Below are 14,261 nucleotides of genomic sequence, written 5' to 3' on the forward strand. Positions count from 1 at the left end.
TCTTAATGAAATCAAATACAACTGTAAAAAATGAAATCTCCCAACTAAAGGCAAAACTAAGGGCGAATTCCCTCTAGGGTATTAAAGCGATCAAGTGGCCTCTATCTCTGCTAATCTTCACTCATCATCACGTCTAGACAAACGCAGTGAGGAGATCAAACACAGAGACCAAGGTGGTGAGAAGTGGAAGGAAAAGACACACGGCCATTATGCAAAGATGAAAAAATCACCTCCATAGAACACCCAAAAGTAGCCATTAAAATACAACAGACTCAGCACAACTGCTACCCCCACAGAAAAGGTTAAATATATAGACAGGTTAGCTAACTGACTTAACATCAATATACACAGACACATCTGTATCAATAGGATTCCCTCCACAAGGGAGAAAAACGGGGAGAAAAGGAGTCAAAGTGTCATTCGCACAGAAAAGAAAACTGATATACCTAGGAATTAATCCAACAAAGAAGACACAGAACCATGGAGAAACGAAAACTGTATTGAAAAACCATAAATATCTTTTCCTTTTTTCTTTTTAATTGGAGTACAGTGGCTTTACAATGCTGTGCTGGTTTCTGCCGTCCAGCATGAATCAGCCATAAGTACACATGTGTACTCTCCTTGCTGAGTCCCCTTCCACCCCATCCCACCCCTCTAGGTTGTCACAGACACCAGGCTGAGCTTCCTGTTTTACACAGCAGTTTCCACTAGCCATCTAATTTACACATGGAGTGTACATATGTCACTGCTACTCTCTCAATTCCCTTCTCTATCTGTGTGTCTCTATTATTGCACTGCAAATAGGTATCTCTGATACACGGCTTCAACCATGGCTCTATGTCAGTATCACCAGAGGCCCTTTTTAAAAATTCAACTGTGGAGTTCCACTCCCTAGAGATTCAGTTGATCTGGGATAAACAGGCATGTCTTTTTTTTTTTTTTTTAACTATCCAGTTAATTCTAACATGAAGCCAGAGTTGAAAACCACCAGTTTAAATAATTTTGAAGACGCCCAGATGGGACTTGCTTCCACATAGCAAAATATGTAAATAAGTTGTAATAACGAAAATAAAAACAAAAACCAGTGTGGAACTGGAATAAACTAGAAACCCACTTTTGTTAACTAAGAATGGAGAAATATTTCCTAAACAAAACCCAGAAGGTGGAATAAATGGATGAATCAAATTGTAACAAAAATTAAGATTCTGTTCAATAAAAAAATGACACGCAAAAAAAAAACTAAGAAAATATTTACTCTGTTTAAAATCTAATAAGAGATTAACATCAAGAATACACACACAAAAAAAAAAAACCACCTTCTGTAAATTAAGGCTGAAACATGCAAAGATAAAGAAACCCAACAGAACAAGAGGCAAAGAACATGTCAATGCCAATTCACGAAAGGCAAAACCCACACACCTAAGAAGCATCTGACAGGATACTTAACTGTACCAGTAAACAGATAATTGCCAATAAGAACAGTAACATATGTGCCCAAGATTGCTCCATCTGTGGCATCAGATTGGAAAAAATTATAAGGTCAGAAATGATTAAATGCTAGCAAGAACACGGGTAGTAGAAGCAAGCCACAGCCAGCCCAGGTAATAATGTGGCAGAACTCAATGAACTTACATTTATGCCCAGGAGAGAGTGCTGATGTGGGGAGGGGGAAAACACAATAAAATGACATTAGTGGCTCTGCCAGGACCAGTATTGATAGAGGGCCAGTAACTCCAGTCTGCACCCTCAGCTGGGGAGGGTCCCAGTCCCGACTACCTCATACACCCCATCACAGTATGTAGCAAGTCCCCACACACTAGACACTGAGCCCCACCTTGGGGACACAGCAGTGAAGACCAGATCCCTACTCTCAGAGATGACATCCAATGAAGGAAACGTAAAGAGGAAACAGATAAAATTACGGTAAGCATGTGACAACTGCTACAACGGAAATAAATGGTGACTGTGCCAGGAAGTGATGGCATGCAGGGCTGGTGGGGGGGACATCTGCCAGAGAGAGGTGGGCTCTTGGCCATGGTGGGGGCGGGCAGGGAGGGAGCCAGGTGTCCAGCAGCTGGGGTGGGACCTCCAGGAATGCCTCCAGGGCATCAAGGGCAGTCACCCCTCCCCAGGGGAGCCTGCAGGTATTCAAAAGATGACTTCCCTCTTGCAATGAACGCCCAAGAGCCACCTTTAAGACTCCTGCTCTATAAAGTGTGGACTACGATGATTATAGCTAAACTCCAGTATATTTTGACCAAAGAGTTCAATCTTTTAAGGCGGGGGAAAAAAATACTACCAATGTGAATATTCTACATCCCTAAAAAAGGTTTCTTGAAACTTACTAGGATCCACAAATATCTCCTTCATTCATTAAACAGAAGTCAAGCACTCATATATCTCTCCCACAGCACACTTCAGGGAAATGAGGATAGATATAAATGCTTCTGTCCTTAAGGAACATACTTCAACTTACAAGATTCAGGATCCTATATATTTCATTTGCTAATTGATTTGTATGACTAAAAGCCAGCATTTACAGCATGCTTATAACCCTCCAGGCACTGTCCTATGAGTTTCTACATACATTCAAGGTCATGTGATACTCCCAACATCATAATACTACATTATTTCCACTTTAGAAATGAAAACCAGAGGTAAGAAATTTGCCTGTTGTCAAAGAAAGTACTAAGTAGCCAAGCAGGGATTCAAAGCCAGATCTTTCAAACATCAAAGTCTGGGTTCTTCACCAGTGCATTTACATTCCCCCTGGAATCATGTCAGTGGATTTTGAAGAGTGGTCCTGCACCAGAAACATCACCAGCCACCACCCTGGAGCTTATTAGCAACGCGTACTCGCAGGGCCTATTCCCAGACCTGAGAACTTAGAAACTGTGATAATGAAGCAACCGCTGGAATTTTAACAATCACTCTCCACAGTGATTCTGAGACATGGTAAAGTTTGAAAACCTCAGCTTAAAGTTTTTATACTCAACTCTGTATATGTTAAAGATGAAATGATATCATTTTGAAAATTCCAAAATAAGAAACTCTGATCCTATTTAAAAAGACTCTAAACAGATCAAAATGATATTAATTCCTCTCCTCACTGTCCACAGCCCAGCATCTCCTCCCCCTAAACATTGTACCCTGATGAAATTGTCTAAAAAACAGTCAACTCTGATGGGTCTTAAAGTAAAAGTAAAGTCGCTCAGTCGTGTCCGACTCTTTGCAACCCCGTGGACAGTAGCCCTCCAGGCTTCTCCGTCCATGGGATTCTCCAGGCAAGAATACTGGAGTGGGTTACCGTTTCCTTCTCCAGGGGATCTTCCCAACCCAGGGATCGAACCCAGGTCTCCCATATTAAAGGCAGACGCTCTAACCTCTGAGCCACTGATGGGTCTTACTGGGAACTAAATCCAAAACATGGAAAGAGCACAGAGGTCGATAAAGAATCTTCCCACTTCAAATCACAAGTCATAGTAGGAAGAGCAGAAAAAATGGTTTCTATATCAGCTGTTGAGACTTCCTAAGTCTTGGTCCATGCCTCCATAAATGATTTTATCTTTGGCTCGACTCCAAATTTTTACAACATCATTTCCATAAACTTCCAAGTGCCAGAAAAAGAACTTACAACCCTCAGAAGTATTTGATTCTCAAGATTCAAACTGCTTTAAGTACACATACAGAGGCATTATCTTACAAACAGCAAGTTTTTAATCCTGAGCAAAGCTGATCAGAGACTTTTGCCATATGTACACAAACACGTGTACCTGCTCAGTCGTATTTGACTCTTTGTGACCCCATGGGCTGCAGCCCACCAAGCTCTTCTCTCCATGGAATTTTCCAGACAAGAATACTGGAGCAGGTTGCCATTTCCTTCTCCAGGGGCTCTTCCTGACCCAGGGATCAAACTGCATCTCCTGTGTCTCCTTCATTGTCATGTAATTCTTTACCACTGAGCCACCTGGGAAGCCCCTTTTCCCGTATACACACACAAACCACAGCAAAAGCGCTATGCTGCTGCTGCTAAATCGCTTCAGTCGTATCCGACTCTGTGCAACCCCATAGACGACAGCCCACCAGGCTCCCCCGTCCCTGGGATTCTCCAGGCAAGAACACTGGAGTAGGTTGCCATTTCCTTCTCCAACGCATGAAAGTGAAAAGTGAAAGTGAAGTCGCTCAGTCGTGTCCAACTCTTCGCGACCCCATGGACTGCAGCCTACCAGGCTCCTCCGTCCGTGGGATTATCCAGGCAAGAGTACTGAAGTGGGTTGCCATTGCCTTCTCCATATTCAAGGCTACCTATTTCTAATAAAGCCTGTTTCCAGAGGGAGTAGAAGAACAGTATCAAAAGTATATTGAAGGAGGGAAGAGAAGGGGACAACAGAGGATGAGATGGTTGGATGGCATCACTGACTCAATGGACATAAAAGAGTAAACTCCGGGAATTGGTGATGGACAGGGAGGTCTGGCGTGCTGCAGTCCATGGTGTCACCAAGAGTCGGACACAACTGAGCGATTGAACTGAACCATAATTTTAGAATCTAATATACGCCAAATAACTCCTTTAAGCTGTTCACTTGCATATAAAAGTCATCTTACCAACTTCAGGATTCTACTTATTTTACATAAATTTGAAGACAGAAGCATTAAGTGGCCCAAGCCTGGCCCTGGAACCGCTATAAATATGACTGAGAATGCTCAGATTTGATTCTGTGGGCTCAGGTGCAGAGAACTCCAGGAAGCCCACGCTCGGGCAGCTTTCTCATCTCCCCGGTTGCTTATAACCACCCACCCTCCGTGCCCCAGCCCACACTCTCCCAAGAGCTGGTAGCTCTGCCAGGAGCTTCCCTCCTAGAAGGAGCATCACCAACTTATTTCCCCTTCCCAAAGCACCATCAAATTCCCTGAGGCCCAGAACTACTTCCAAGAAATTATGCCAAATTACCAAAGCTCTCCTGCCCACACAAAGTCAGTGGAACTGAAGTATACAGACACACACCACCCACCAAAGACCTTCCCACTTGAGTGCTCATCTTGCCTTTTAAAAGTCCAGTGTTTTCTGCAACACCTCACAAAACGCAATCACCCTAACTAGTCCTTCTTCTCCACTAGAATTTCTATACCTGGTGTGGCATTATCAAAGCAGCTGCTATGTTTTCTCATCTCTCTCCTATAACAATTAGTGAGCAGCAATTAACTAGTAACTAGCAGCAGCAGCAAGCCAACAGCTCCTGCCTTCCAGGGGAGAAAGCTCCTCTCTCTTTCCTACTTGAAGCTGATAAACATGCTTTTCTAAAAGAATAGAAAGATTTATTAAGTGAACATTCAAAGAAAAAGCAAAAAAAACAGTTTTACATGCCTGGAAAAAAACTGTTTACATGTTTGTTCATAGGAGGCATAAAACAGCTCATCATAGTTCACATAAGATTTAAACAAAACACAAACCATTAAAAACAAACAGGTTCAAGTGTACAGAAATAAAGACCAATAAATTGACACTGTTCCAGGTACCTGTCTACAGCAAGAACCGGTTTTCTCTCAGGTTATTTCTAAAATTACTAACAACTTCCTTTACTTTAAATTCAGCTGCTATGTCCTTCCAATTAATCTCATTTAATAAAGCTGACTTAAATCACTCATTGCAATTCTGTCTGAACTTCAATGATGACAGCTGTTGTACTTGTTTATATCTTTATCAGTGAAATGCTTATCAAAAAAGAAAAAAAAAAACCCTGAAATCTGCAGTAAATAGCACCCGGTGCACCATCTAGTGGAAGTACTGTAATGTTGTAATTAAATCTTTTTTGAAGGGTAGAAACCCTTGTAAGAATACAGATAAATACTCTACAAGGCTTCCCTGGTGGCTTGGTGGTAAAGAATTTGCCTGCAATGCAGTATAGTAGGGTTCAGTCCCTGGGTTGGGAAGATTCCCTGGAGAAGGAAATGGCAATCCAACCCAGTATTCTTGAATGGAAAATCCCATGGACAGAGGAACCTGGCAGGCTACAGTTCATGGGATCATAAAGAGTCGGACAGGACTTAGCGACTAAACCACCACCACTCAGCAAACAGAATAAATCTTTTTCCAATTTCCAACATCACAATGCAAGAGATGCTCATCAAAAGAAAGCTCACTTTCTGTACAAATCAGCAGATGATAAAGGTTTCTTTATGAAATGTTCTGCTTGGGTGCTAGAAATTTTAATTTGACCAAAAGAGTAAAAATTAAGACATTGAGTGCAAAAAAAAAAAACAAACAAGTAAACAGAATCAGAACTGGACTGACAAGGCCTGTGTGAAGGATGCTTTACTTAACAAATAAGTTATTTCAAAATGTACATGTTCCACCCATCAGAGCACCTGCCATGAAAACAAGGAGTTACTTCATGATCAAATAGTTCCATTCAGTAACAAATTAGGCATTTCCATGTTCCTGATGACTAATAAATTTAACATAACCTAACAACTGTGATTCATGGGGTCTCGCAGAGTCGGACATGACTGAGCGACTGAACTGAACAACTCCTTCAGAGAGGGCAATGACACCCCACTCCAGTACTCTTGCCTGGAAAATCCCATGGATGGAGGGCCTGGTGGGCTGCAGTCCATGGGGTCGCTTGGAGTCAGACATGACTGAGCGACTTCACTTTCACTTTTATGCATTGGAGAAGGAAATGGCAACCCACTCCAGTGTTCTTGCCTGGAGAATCCCAGGGACGGGGGAGCCTGGTGGGCTGCTGTCCATGGGGTCGCACAGAGTCAGACACGACTGAAGTGACTTAGCAGCAGCAGCAACAACTCCCTAGGATTCCCCACGCCTTGGCATCATTCAAGGAGTCCCTCCCATCCATCCAACTAAACCTAAGTGCCACTAATCCTCTAACTCCCTTGCGTTACTTTGATCAAAGGATGGAGGATTTTACATGTTCAACACTTCTAAATTTATAGCAAAAACTTCCTGCAAAAAAAAAATCATAAGCAAAATTTATTACCCTTCATTCTTATTTGCCTTATGTATATTAACTAATTCAACTGAATTCAGAAAACACTACTCAAGCCCAAAGCTAAGCCAGAGATGCAAACAAAGAAAAGGTTTTCTAATGTGGAAAACCTCCCAAAACTTAAAATAGAGATTTTTCACTAGGTTAAAATAGAGATGGTACCACTAGGCTTTCTTGCCTATGTGAAAAATGACCTTTCTGGTGAAATTCAAACTATCTTAGCAACCTAGGGGAAAAAAGCTTAAGAGAATATTTCACTTGGAAACAACCATCTCCATCTCTGACTGGTGTGCATGTGAATCAAACCGGCAGGCAGAAGCTTGATTGACAGCAGGAATCTTCCAGGATCCTGCATTAAAGCCCTTAACAGGTGTATAAGAGCAGAAGTCAAGTGACCTGGGGCAGAAGTCCCTTCATCTCTAGGGCCTTGAGTTTATGTACCTGCAAAATGGGCGTGGGGCGCACTACCTGCTTCTGGAGAGTTAAGAGGATGCTAATATTGATGGAGTGCGGTGAGCTGCTCAATTAAAAGACCTAAATGCAGTGCACCTGGAAGGGAGGACCGCTGCCAGAGTCCTCACTGAGAAATTTCTACTCAAACTCGTGACCTTCATTTCACTTGTGAACAAATGGAAAGTGAGAAAAGGCTTTTAACCACGTCAGAGGAAAGGTAACATCAATCAAGGTGCTTCATTAGAGGTGAATCACATCATTGCAGTCAACTGCTTAGGATCTGGCTGCAGAGTACTACTGCCTGGGTAACAGGTGCAGCCCCCTAAAACCTAAAGCCCAAAGACTATGTTTAGAAAGGCTTTTTATTATTATAATCATTTGAAAGCTAACGTTTAAAGAAATAAGAATCGCAATTCAACACCCACCCATGGAGAGAGGCAAAAAAAAAAATTCCACCCCCACCATCTTCCACACCAGCTCGGCATCCTCGCCTCACCCCAACCGCCCGGCCCCTACTGCAGCCCAGACAAAGGTGAGTCACACTGCTGGGTCTGCTTGTCACGGAAGAAAAAGCACCAAGTAAGTTCACGTTAGAGGCTACTTTGAATTTCAAAATAATAAATAAGAAGTAAATCGTGTGCCTGGGTAAACGCAGTGCAAAGCGCCGTTTCCAGGAATGTGTAACTCACACCACCTAAGTGTAGATACCTTTCTGGCTTAAAAAAATAAAAAGCCGCCGGGCTGCTCACCGCTTATCAGCAGGTCCTTCTCCCCGGAGCCCGGCTGACTCAACTCCGCGTTTCCCTCCACCTGCACATCCCCCGCCCCGCGGGCCCGGCCGCCGCCCCGCGTCCCGCCGCGTCGGGGACTCCGGGGGTCCCGCCCCCACCGCCTGCCAGGTGCAGCGGCCAAGGATCCCGGCGGAGGCGCCCGAGGCGGGCGGGAGGCTCGGGAGACGCGGCCCGATCAGCCCGTGGCTGCGGCGGGAGAGCAGCGAGCTGGCCCGCCGCCCGCCCCGCGCTCGGGCTCGGGATCGGACACGCGCTGCAGCCCTGGCGACCCTTACCTGCTCCGAGCGGCCGTGGCCGCGGGAGGAGCGCTCTTTCAGGCGTCGGCAGCCTGGGGCCGAAGTACGGAGGCTGCGGCCGTGGCCGCCGCTCAGGACAATCAGCAGCCTGCAGGTTTCGGCACCGCGGCGGTAGGCGCAGGACTCAGGAGCCGGGAACCCAGCCCCCCCACCCCGGCTCCAGCCGCGAGTCACCGCCTTGGCCCCCGCCCGCGGAGGGGCGGAGCCGCGGCCGGAGGGGCGGGGCGGGGCGGGGCAGCTCCGCCCATGGGGCGAGAGCACGGCGGGTGCCGTATAAGAGGTGCCAGGTGATTGGTTGCGATAGGAGTGGGTGTCTCCGATTTGGAGACAGGCTCACCAGCAGAGTTTCTCTCATTGGTCAGTACAAGAAAACAAAGCCGAGTCCTGATTGGTGGCAGCCCTGTAACTCCTCTCCCTCTATGCCAATCATGGAAGCTCCGCCTCCTCCCGCTCCGCTCCGCTCCCAGGTGGCTGCGGAACTCGCGGTCTTCTGCAAGAGGTACCTCCTTGAAAGGAACCCGGGGTACCCAGGTTCCTTTGCTGGAAGTGAACTTCCTTGTTCCACCGAGAGTCTTTGATTTCCGTATGAACTTGGTGAATAACAGCTAATCTTCAGCATCGCCTGGATTTAGAGCGATCTCGGGTATTTTTTTTTTAATGCTGCATAAGATTTAGAAGAATTGATGCTTTTGAACTATGGTATTGGAGAAGACTCTTGAGAGTCCCATGGACTGCAAGGAGATCCAACCAGTCCATTCTAGAGGAGATCAGTCCTGGGTGTTCATTGGAAGGACTGATGCTAACGCTGAAACTGCAATACTTTGGCCACCTCATGCGACGAGTTGATTCACTGGAAAAGACTCTGATGCTAGGAAAGGTTGGGGGCGGGAGGAGAAGGGGACGACACAGAATGAGATGGCTGGATAGCATCACCGACTCTCTGGACATGAGTTTGAGTGAACTCCGGGAGTTGGTGATGGACAGGGAGGCCTGGCGTGCTGTGATTCATGGGGTCGCGGAGAGTCGGACACGACTGAGCGACTGAACTGAACTGAACTGAAGATTTAGAAGGAAATTGACATGCGAAGGAAATTGACATGCAAAGAAAAGGTGTGCAGTGTTTTCACCCTTGGCAAGATTATGCTGGAGTGTTTTTTTAATTACCTTTCCCTGTTCGGTATTAACGTGTAGTTACTTTTGAGAGTTGGACTGTGAAGAAGGCTGACCGCCGAAGAATCGATGCTTTTGAACTGTGGTGTTGGAGAAGACTCTTGAGAGTCCCTTATACTGCAAGGAGATCCAACCAGTCCATTCTGGAGGAGATCAATCCTGGATGTTCATTGGAGGGACTGATGCTAAAGCTGAAACTGCAATACTTTGGCCACCTCATGCGACGAGTTGACTCACTGGAAAAGACTCTGATGCTGGGAAAGGTTGGGGGCGGGAGGAGAAGGGGACGACGGAGAATGAGATGGCTGGATGGCATCACGGACTCTGTGGACATGAGTTTGAGTGAACTCCGGGAGTTGGTGATGGACAGGGAGGCCTGGCGTGCTGTGATTCATGGGGTCGCGGAGAGTCGGACACGACTGAGCGACTGAACTGAACTGAACTGAACTGAACTTTTATAATTAGAACAAAATTAATAGAAAATGAACAAGGTTTAGAGAATGGTAAAAGCAAACTTTGACGGCATCCAGGGGCTAATACTTACACAACAGAAGAAAATAAACGCAACACCTGATGGTCATCAAAAATGTATAATACGATCTGGTATCGGCCCTCTTCAGTTGTCTTATAGAACTTTATAAATACCCTTTCCATATAACTACTATTTACCCAACACACAGTGTACAATGAAGTACACTATAAACACATTTATAGCAAGAACTGAGAATCCAAAGTACAAAATAAAGCTCTAATTAAAAAAAATAGGCTTCAGAAAGAAATTTAGAAGATAAATTGGAAAAGTCAGCTAATAGAGGGAATTTAAGAAAGAGAATGACAGCCCTCAGAGATGAGAGAACTTTGAAGATTGAAGGCAGAGGGAAGACCAGTGACCTGAAATTAGAGTCATCTGAGCTCTCAGACTGCATCAGCCCCTGTAGAAACGAATCTCACCTGGAGACCACACTTGCTTAACACTCTAGCCACTTTCCTCTTCTGTTTGTTCTTTTTGTCATTCCCACGAGGTTCTAAAATAGGCTATTTGAAGTGAAGCACTTCAGCCAAAGGGCTTCCCAGGTGGCTCAGTGGTAAAGAATCTGCCTGCTGATGCAGGAGACACTAGATGGATAGGTAATGGCAAGCCACTCCATTATTCTTGCCTGGGAAATCCCGTGGACTGAAGAGCATGGCCAGCTACAGTCCATAGGGTCGTTAAGAGTGGGACACCACTGAGCACACACCCACACTTCAACAACTCTGTAAATTTTATAGTGTTGAGAAGAAATGGAATTCAACAAAATTCAAACATAAGGAAGGAATGTTAGGATAAACATGAACTGAAAGAGACATTAGGACAGGAGTCGTAATACAAAGAATAAGACCAACCTTTTTTTCTGTCATTTCTAGAGAATAAAGCTCTTTGGAGGACACAGTAACCTCATTACCTACAAAGATGTTTCTTTACAAACCTCTTGTAATAAAAGGAATTCTAAATGATAGTCTGAAAATGTGTCCCAGAGGATTCTGAGAAACCAACTTACTGTTGAGATCTAGTTATGTTTAAAAGAAGGAGGGTGGGCAGAGAAGAAGGGCTTAGATTGCTTGGTATGAACAAATTGGGAGGAAAACTTTCCAAAAAGTGTATTCCACAATAACACCTAAGATTGTGTCACTAAAATTCTTTCTTTGGGATTAAATAATTTATATCAAAGTTTATTCTTTTATTCACTAACTCACCAAACTTGTTATCAATATGAATTACCAAGTATTAGTTCCTGCCATGGACTGGCACTCTGCTAAGTATAGTCTTGAACAAGACAGTATGGAAGCTATTCATCAGCCAGGGAAGAAAGACAATGAACCACTGAACAGATGAAGTTACAGAAAGGGATCAGAGCAAAGAAGAAAACAGAAACTTGAGAGATGAAGGAGTGACTTTAATTTGGGAAAGGAGAGAGAAATACTCTAAGGCGAAATGCTCTACAAGAAATGATAACATTTGTGTTGCCACCTAAGTAAGAAACCCCATCTCTGCAAAGTTCTAAAACTATGACCTTCCTGGTGGGGGAAACAGCAGGGCAGAGGCCCTAAGCAAGGAAGAGAAGTGACATGCTGGAGGAACAGAAAGAAGGCCAGGTGGCTAGGCTGGTGCAAGAAGGGTGGGGGTACCTGGCAGGGCAGAGAGGGCAGCACGGTCTGGGAGGCAATGATTAGAAGTCTTTATTCTGTTGCATGGATTCCTGATATTTTTTTCTTTCTCTTTTTTTTTTTTCTGTCGTTGTTTTTGTTTTTTTGGATTCCTGATATTTGGATCAATACTTCGAGCATTCATTGAAAGGTAGGCCTTCTCTCCACTTCCCCAGGTGGGCCATGTTCTTTCAGAGAGGGGCAAAGCAGACTTCTATTTAGTTGCTAATATTGGAATAAAATCATTAAGTGTTTAAATGGGCATTCATTCACTAAGTCAGTCTATCAGACAAATCTATGACGAACATACTGTTTGCCAAGACAGGCTGGGCATAAGACAAAGACCCTGGTGGATCCACCAGAAAATAAGTTTTGTACCGATGATAAGGAGACCAAGGGAGGTGTGGGAACAGAATCCTGAAGGTTCTGAGGACATGGTCATGAAGGAAATGAGGAGTCACTGAATCAGGAGTCAAACCGGTGAAGAGGGATGAGGTTCTAGATCCAGGGAGCAACAGGCAGGAAGAAGGGACTCTAATGTGAAGCCTTAGAGACCGTTGCATAAAAAACCAGCTCTCTGCATGTCACAGACTGGCCTTGCATGGATGGCCCCAGAGGTGGAAAGAAAACTGCAGTGAGTAAAAAGCTTCAGAAGGCAAGGGAACTGACAGGGTATGCGAATTAATAGACTGATCGCTGTTTCACATCATCTCCTTCATTTCTTCACCCACTTGTCACCATGATGTTCTTTTTGGGGAGAGTAATGAGTTAAGAGTGCTAATCCTATTTGACCAGAATTAGGACGGAGCTGAAGCCCTTGAGATAGAGATCTGTGCTTCTAGTTGCAGCCGTTCCCTGTGCTGGTTGGCATGCTTTCTCTTTATCAGTTCAAGTTACAATTAGCAGATATCCATAAAGGAAGAGACCAAGCCCATGCCACAGGGAGCCAGTGAGAGGAAAGGCTGGGGGATGGCATAGACTCTCAGTACAGCTGGTTGATGGCGCGACAAAAGATGAAGTAAGAAAAAATGCAGTCTTCAAAAAAAAAAGTGCTTCAAAGTCACTGAAAAAGTAATCCCTGTACCCTAATAATAGAGTTCAAAATTAATTATAAAGATAGGAGGGGTGCCTTATACAATCCATATATAAGCAAAAATAAGCCAGTCTCCAAGAGCCTGAGGGCTTCCCAGACAGCACTAGTGATAAAGAACATGCCTGCCAGTGCAGGAGACATAAGAGACACAGGTTTGATCCCTGGGTTGGGAATATCCCCTAGAAGAGGGCATGGCAACCCTCTCCAGTATTCTTGCCTGGAGAATCCCATGAACAGAGGAGCCTGGAGGGCTACAGTCCATGGGGTCACAAAGAGTCAGACATGAGTGAAGGAACTGAGCATGAAAGCACGCCAAGGGCCCAGGAGCCAGAAACTAAAAAGTCATGAGGAAATCACATGAAGTTTTCTCTGTCTTCAGACCTGCCTCTCTCTATATTTCTGCTCTGTTCTTCTGGGAAAATTGTCTTCCACACAACCAGTCCCTGGTGCCAAAAAGGTTGGGGTCTGCTGGTAATATCTCTTTAGGAGGAGGGGTGAAAAATGTCATCATGATATGTGGGTGAAGGAACCTTGATTCCCAATGACCCCATGAACACCTCTGTACAAACCTGTATGTGGGCCTCAGCATGGTATGTCTCCATTGTTACAGTTAAGGACCTCTGGGATGATGAGACCTGTTAATTGCTTAAATGCTGCTGTGCTTACTTGAGAAGCCTCAGGCTTTATGTGGTCTCAGATATGCCTGTAATACACGTCTGTCTGACTGACACACACACATACACACACACACACACACACACACACACACACACAACGTTTCTCATACCCAATCAAATATGCCTCCATCCTCCAAGTTTACTCTTTAATCCATGGCATTTGAAGTTAGGATAAGAAAATCATTCTTTAATTGCATTTGGCATTTTTGAGAAAGACCAAAGTTGTTTCTGCCATGATTATAAAGAGAGAACAATGATAAAAGTACCCCCAAATGAGTCTTCTTACTATTTAGCCATAGTCACTGTGTAAGAACAGCCCCAAGGAACAGTGATTACCTTCATTTTGTAATATTTGTTTATGATTGGAGTAAGCATTTACATTGAGAAAGGAAGCCGTTGATAGAAAAGCTGAGAAAAGTAGAGAGTGAAGTGAGTTACTCAGAAGTTATATTTAATTATCAGTCATCTTTGTACTTACCTCACTGAGTTCACAAGGGAGAATTGCCTGCTGAATCACTGTTGCTCTACTTAACATCCCCTGGAGACTACGATCCACCATCCTTCATTAACTCGTGCTGACCTGGAAAGCA

At 44.4% G+C, this 14,261-nt stretch overlaps 1 protein-coding gene across 1 annotated transcript in view; it reads right to left on the minus strand.

Annotated features, from left to right (window-relative positions):
* MPP7 (MAGUK p55 scaffold protein 7) overlaps positions 1-8,724 on the minus strand; it is a 231,850-nt gene extending 223,126 nt beyond the window's left edge. The window contains exon 1 of the mRNA XM_055430192.2: positions 8,527-8,724. The gene's annotated coding sequence lies outside the window, so the exon portion shown is untranslated. The remainder of the gene's footprint in view (positions 1-8,526) is intronic.
* Between the last annotated feature and the right edge of the window lie 5,537 nt (positions 8,725-14,261).

The sequence above is a fragment of the Moschus berezovskii genome, chromosome 15 (genome assembly GCF_049115385.1).
Source record: "Moschus berezovskii isolate FMDL1 chromosome 15, NW_MosBer_1.0, whole genome shotgun sequence".
Taxonomy (NCBI): domain Eukaryota; kingdom Metazoa; phylum Chordata; class Mammalia; order Artiodactyla; family Moschidae; genus Moschus; species Moschus berezovskii.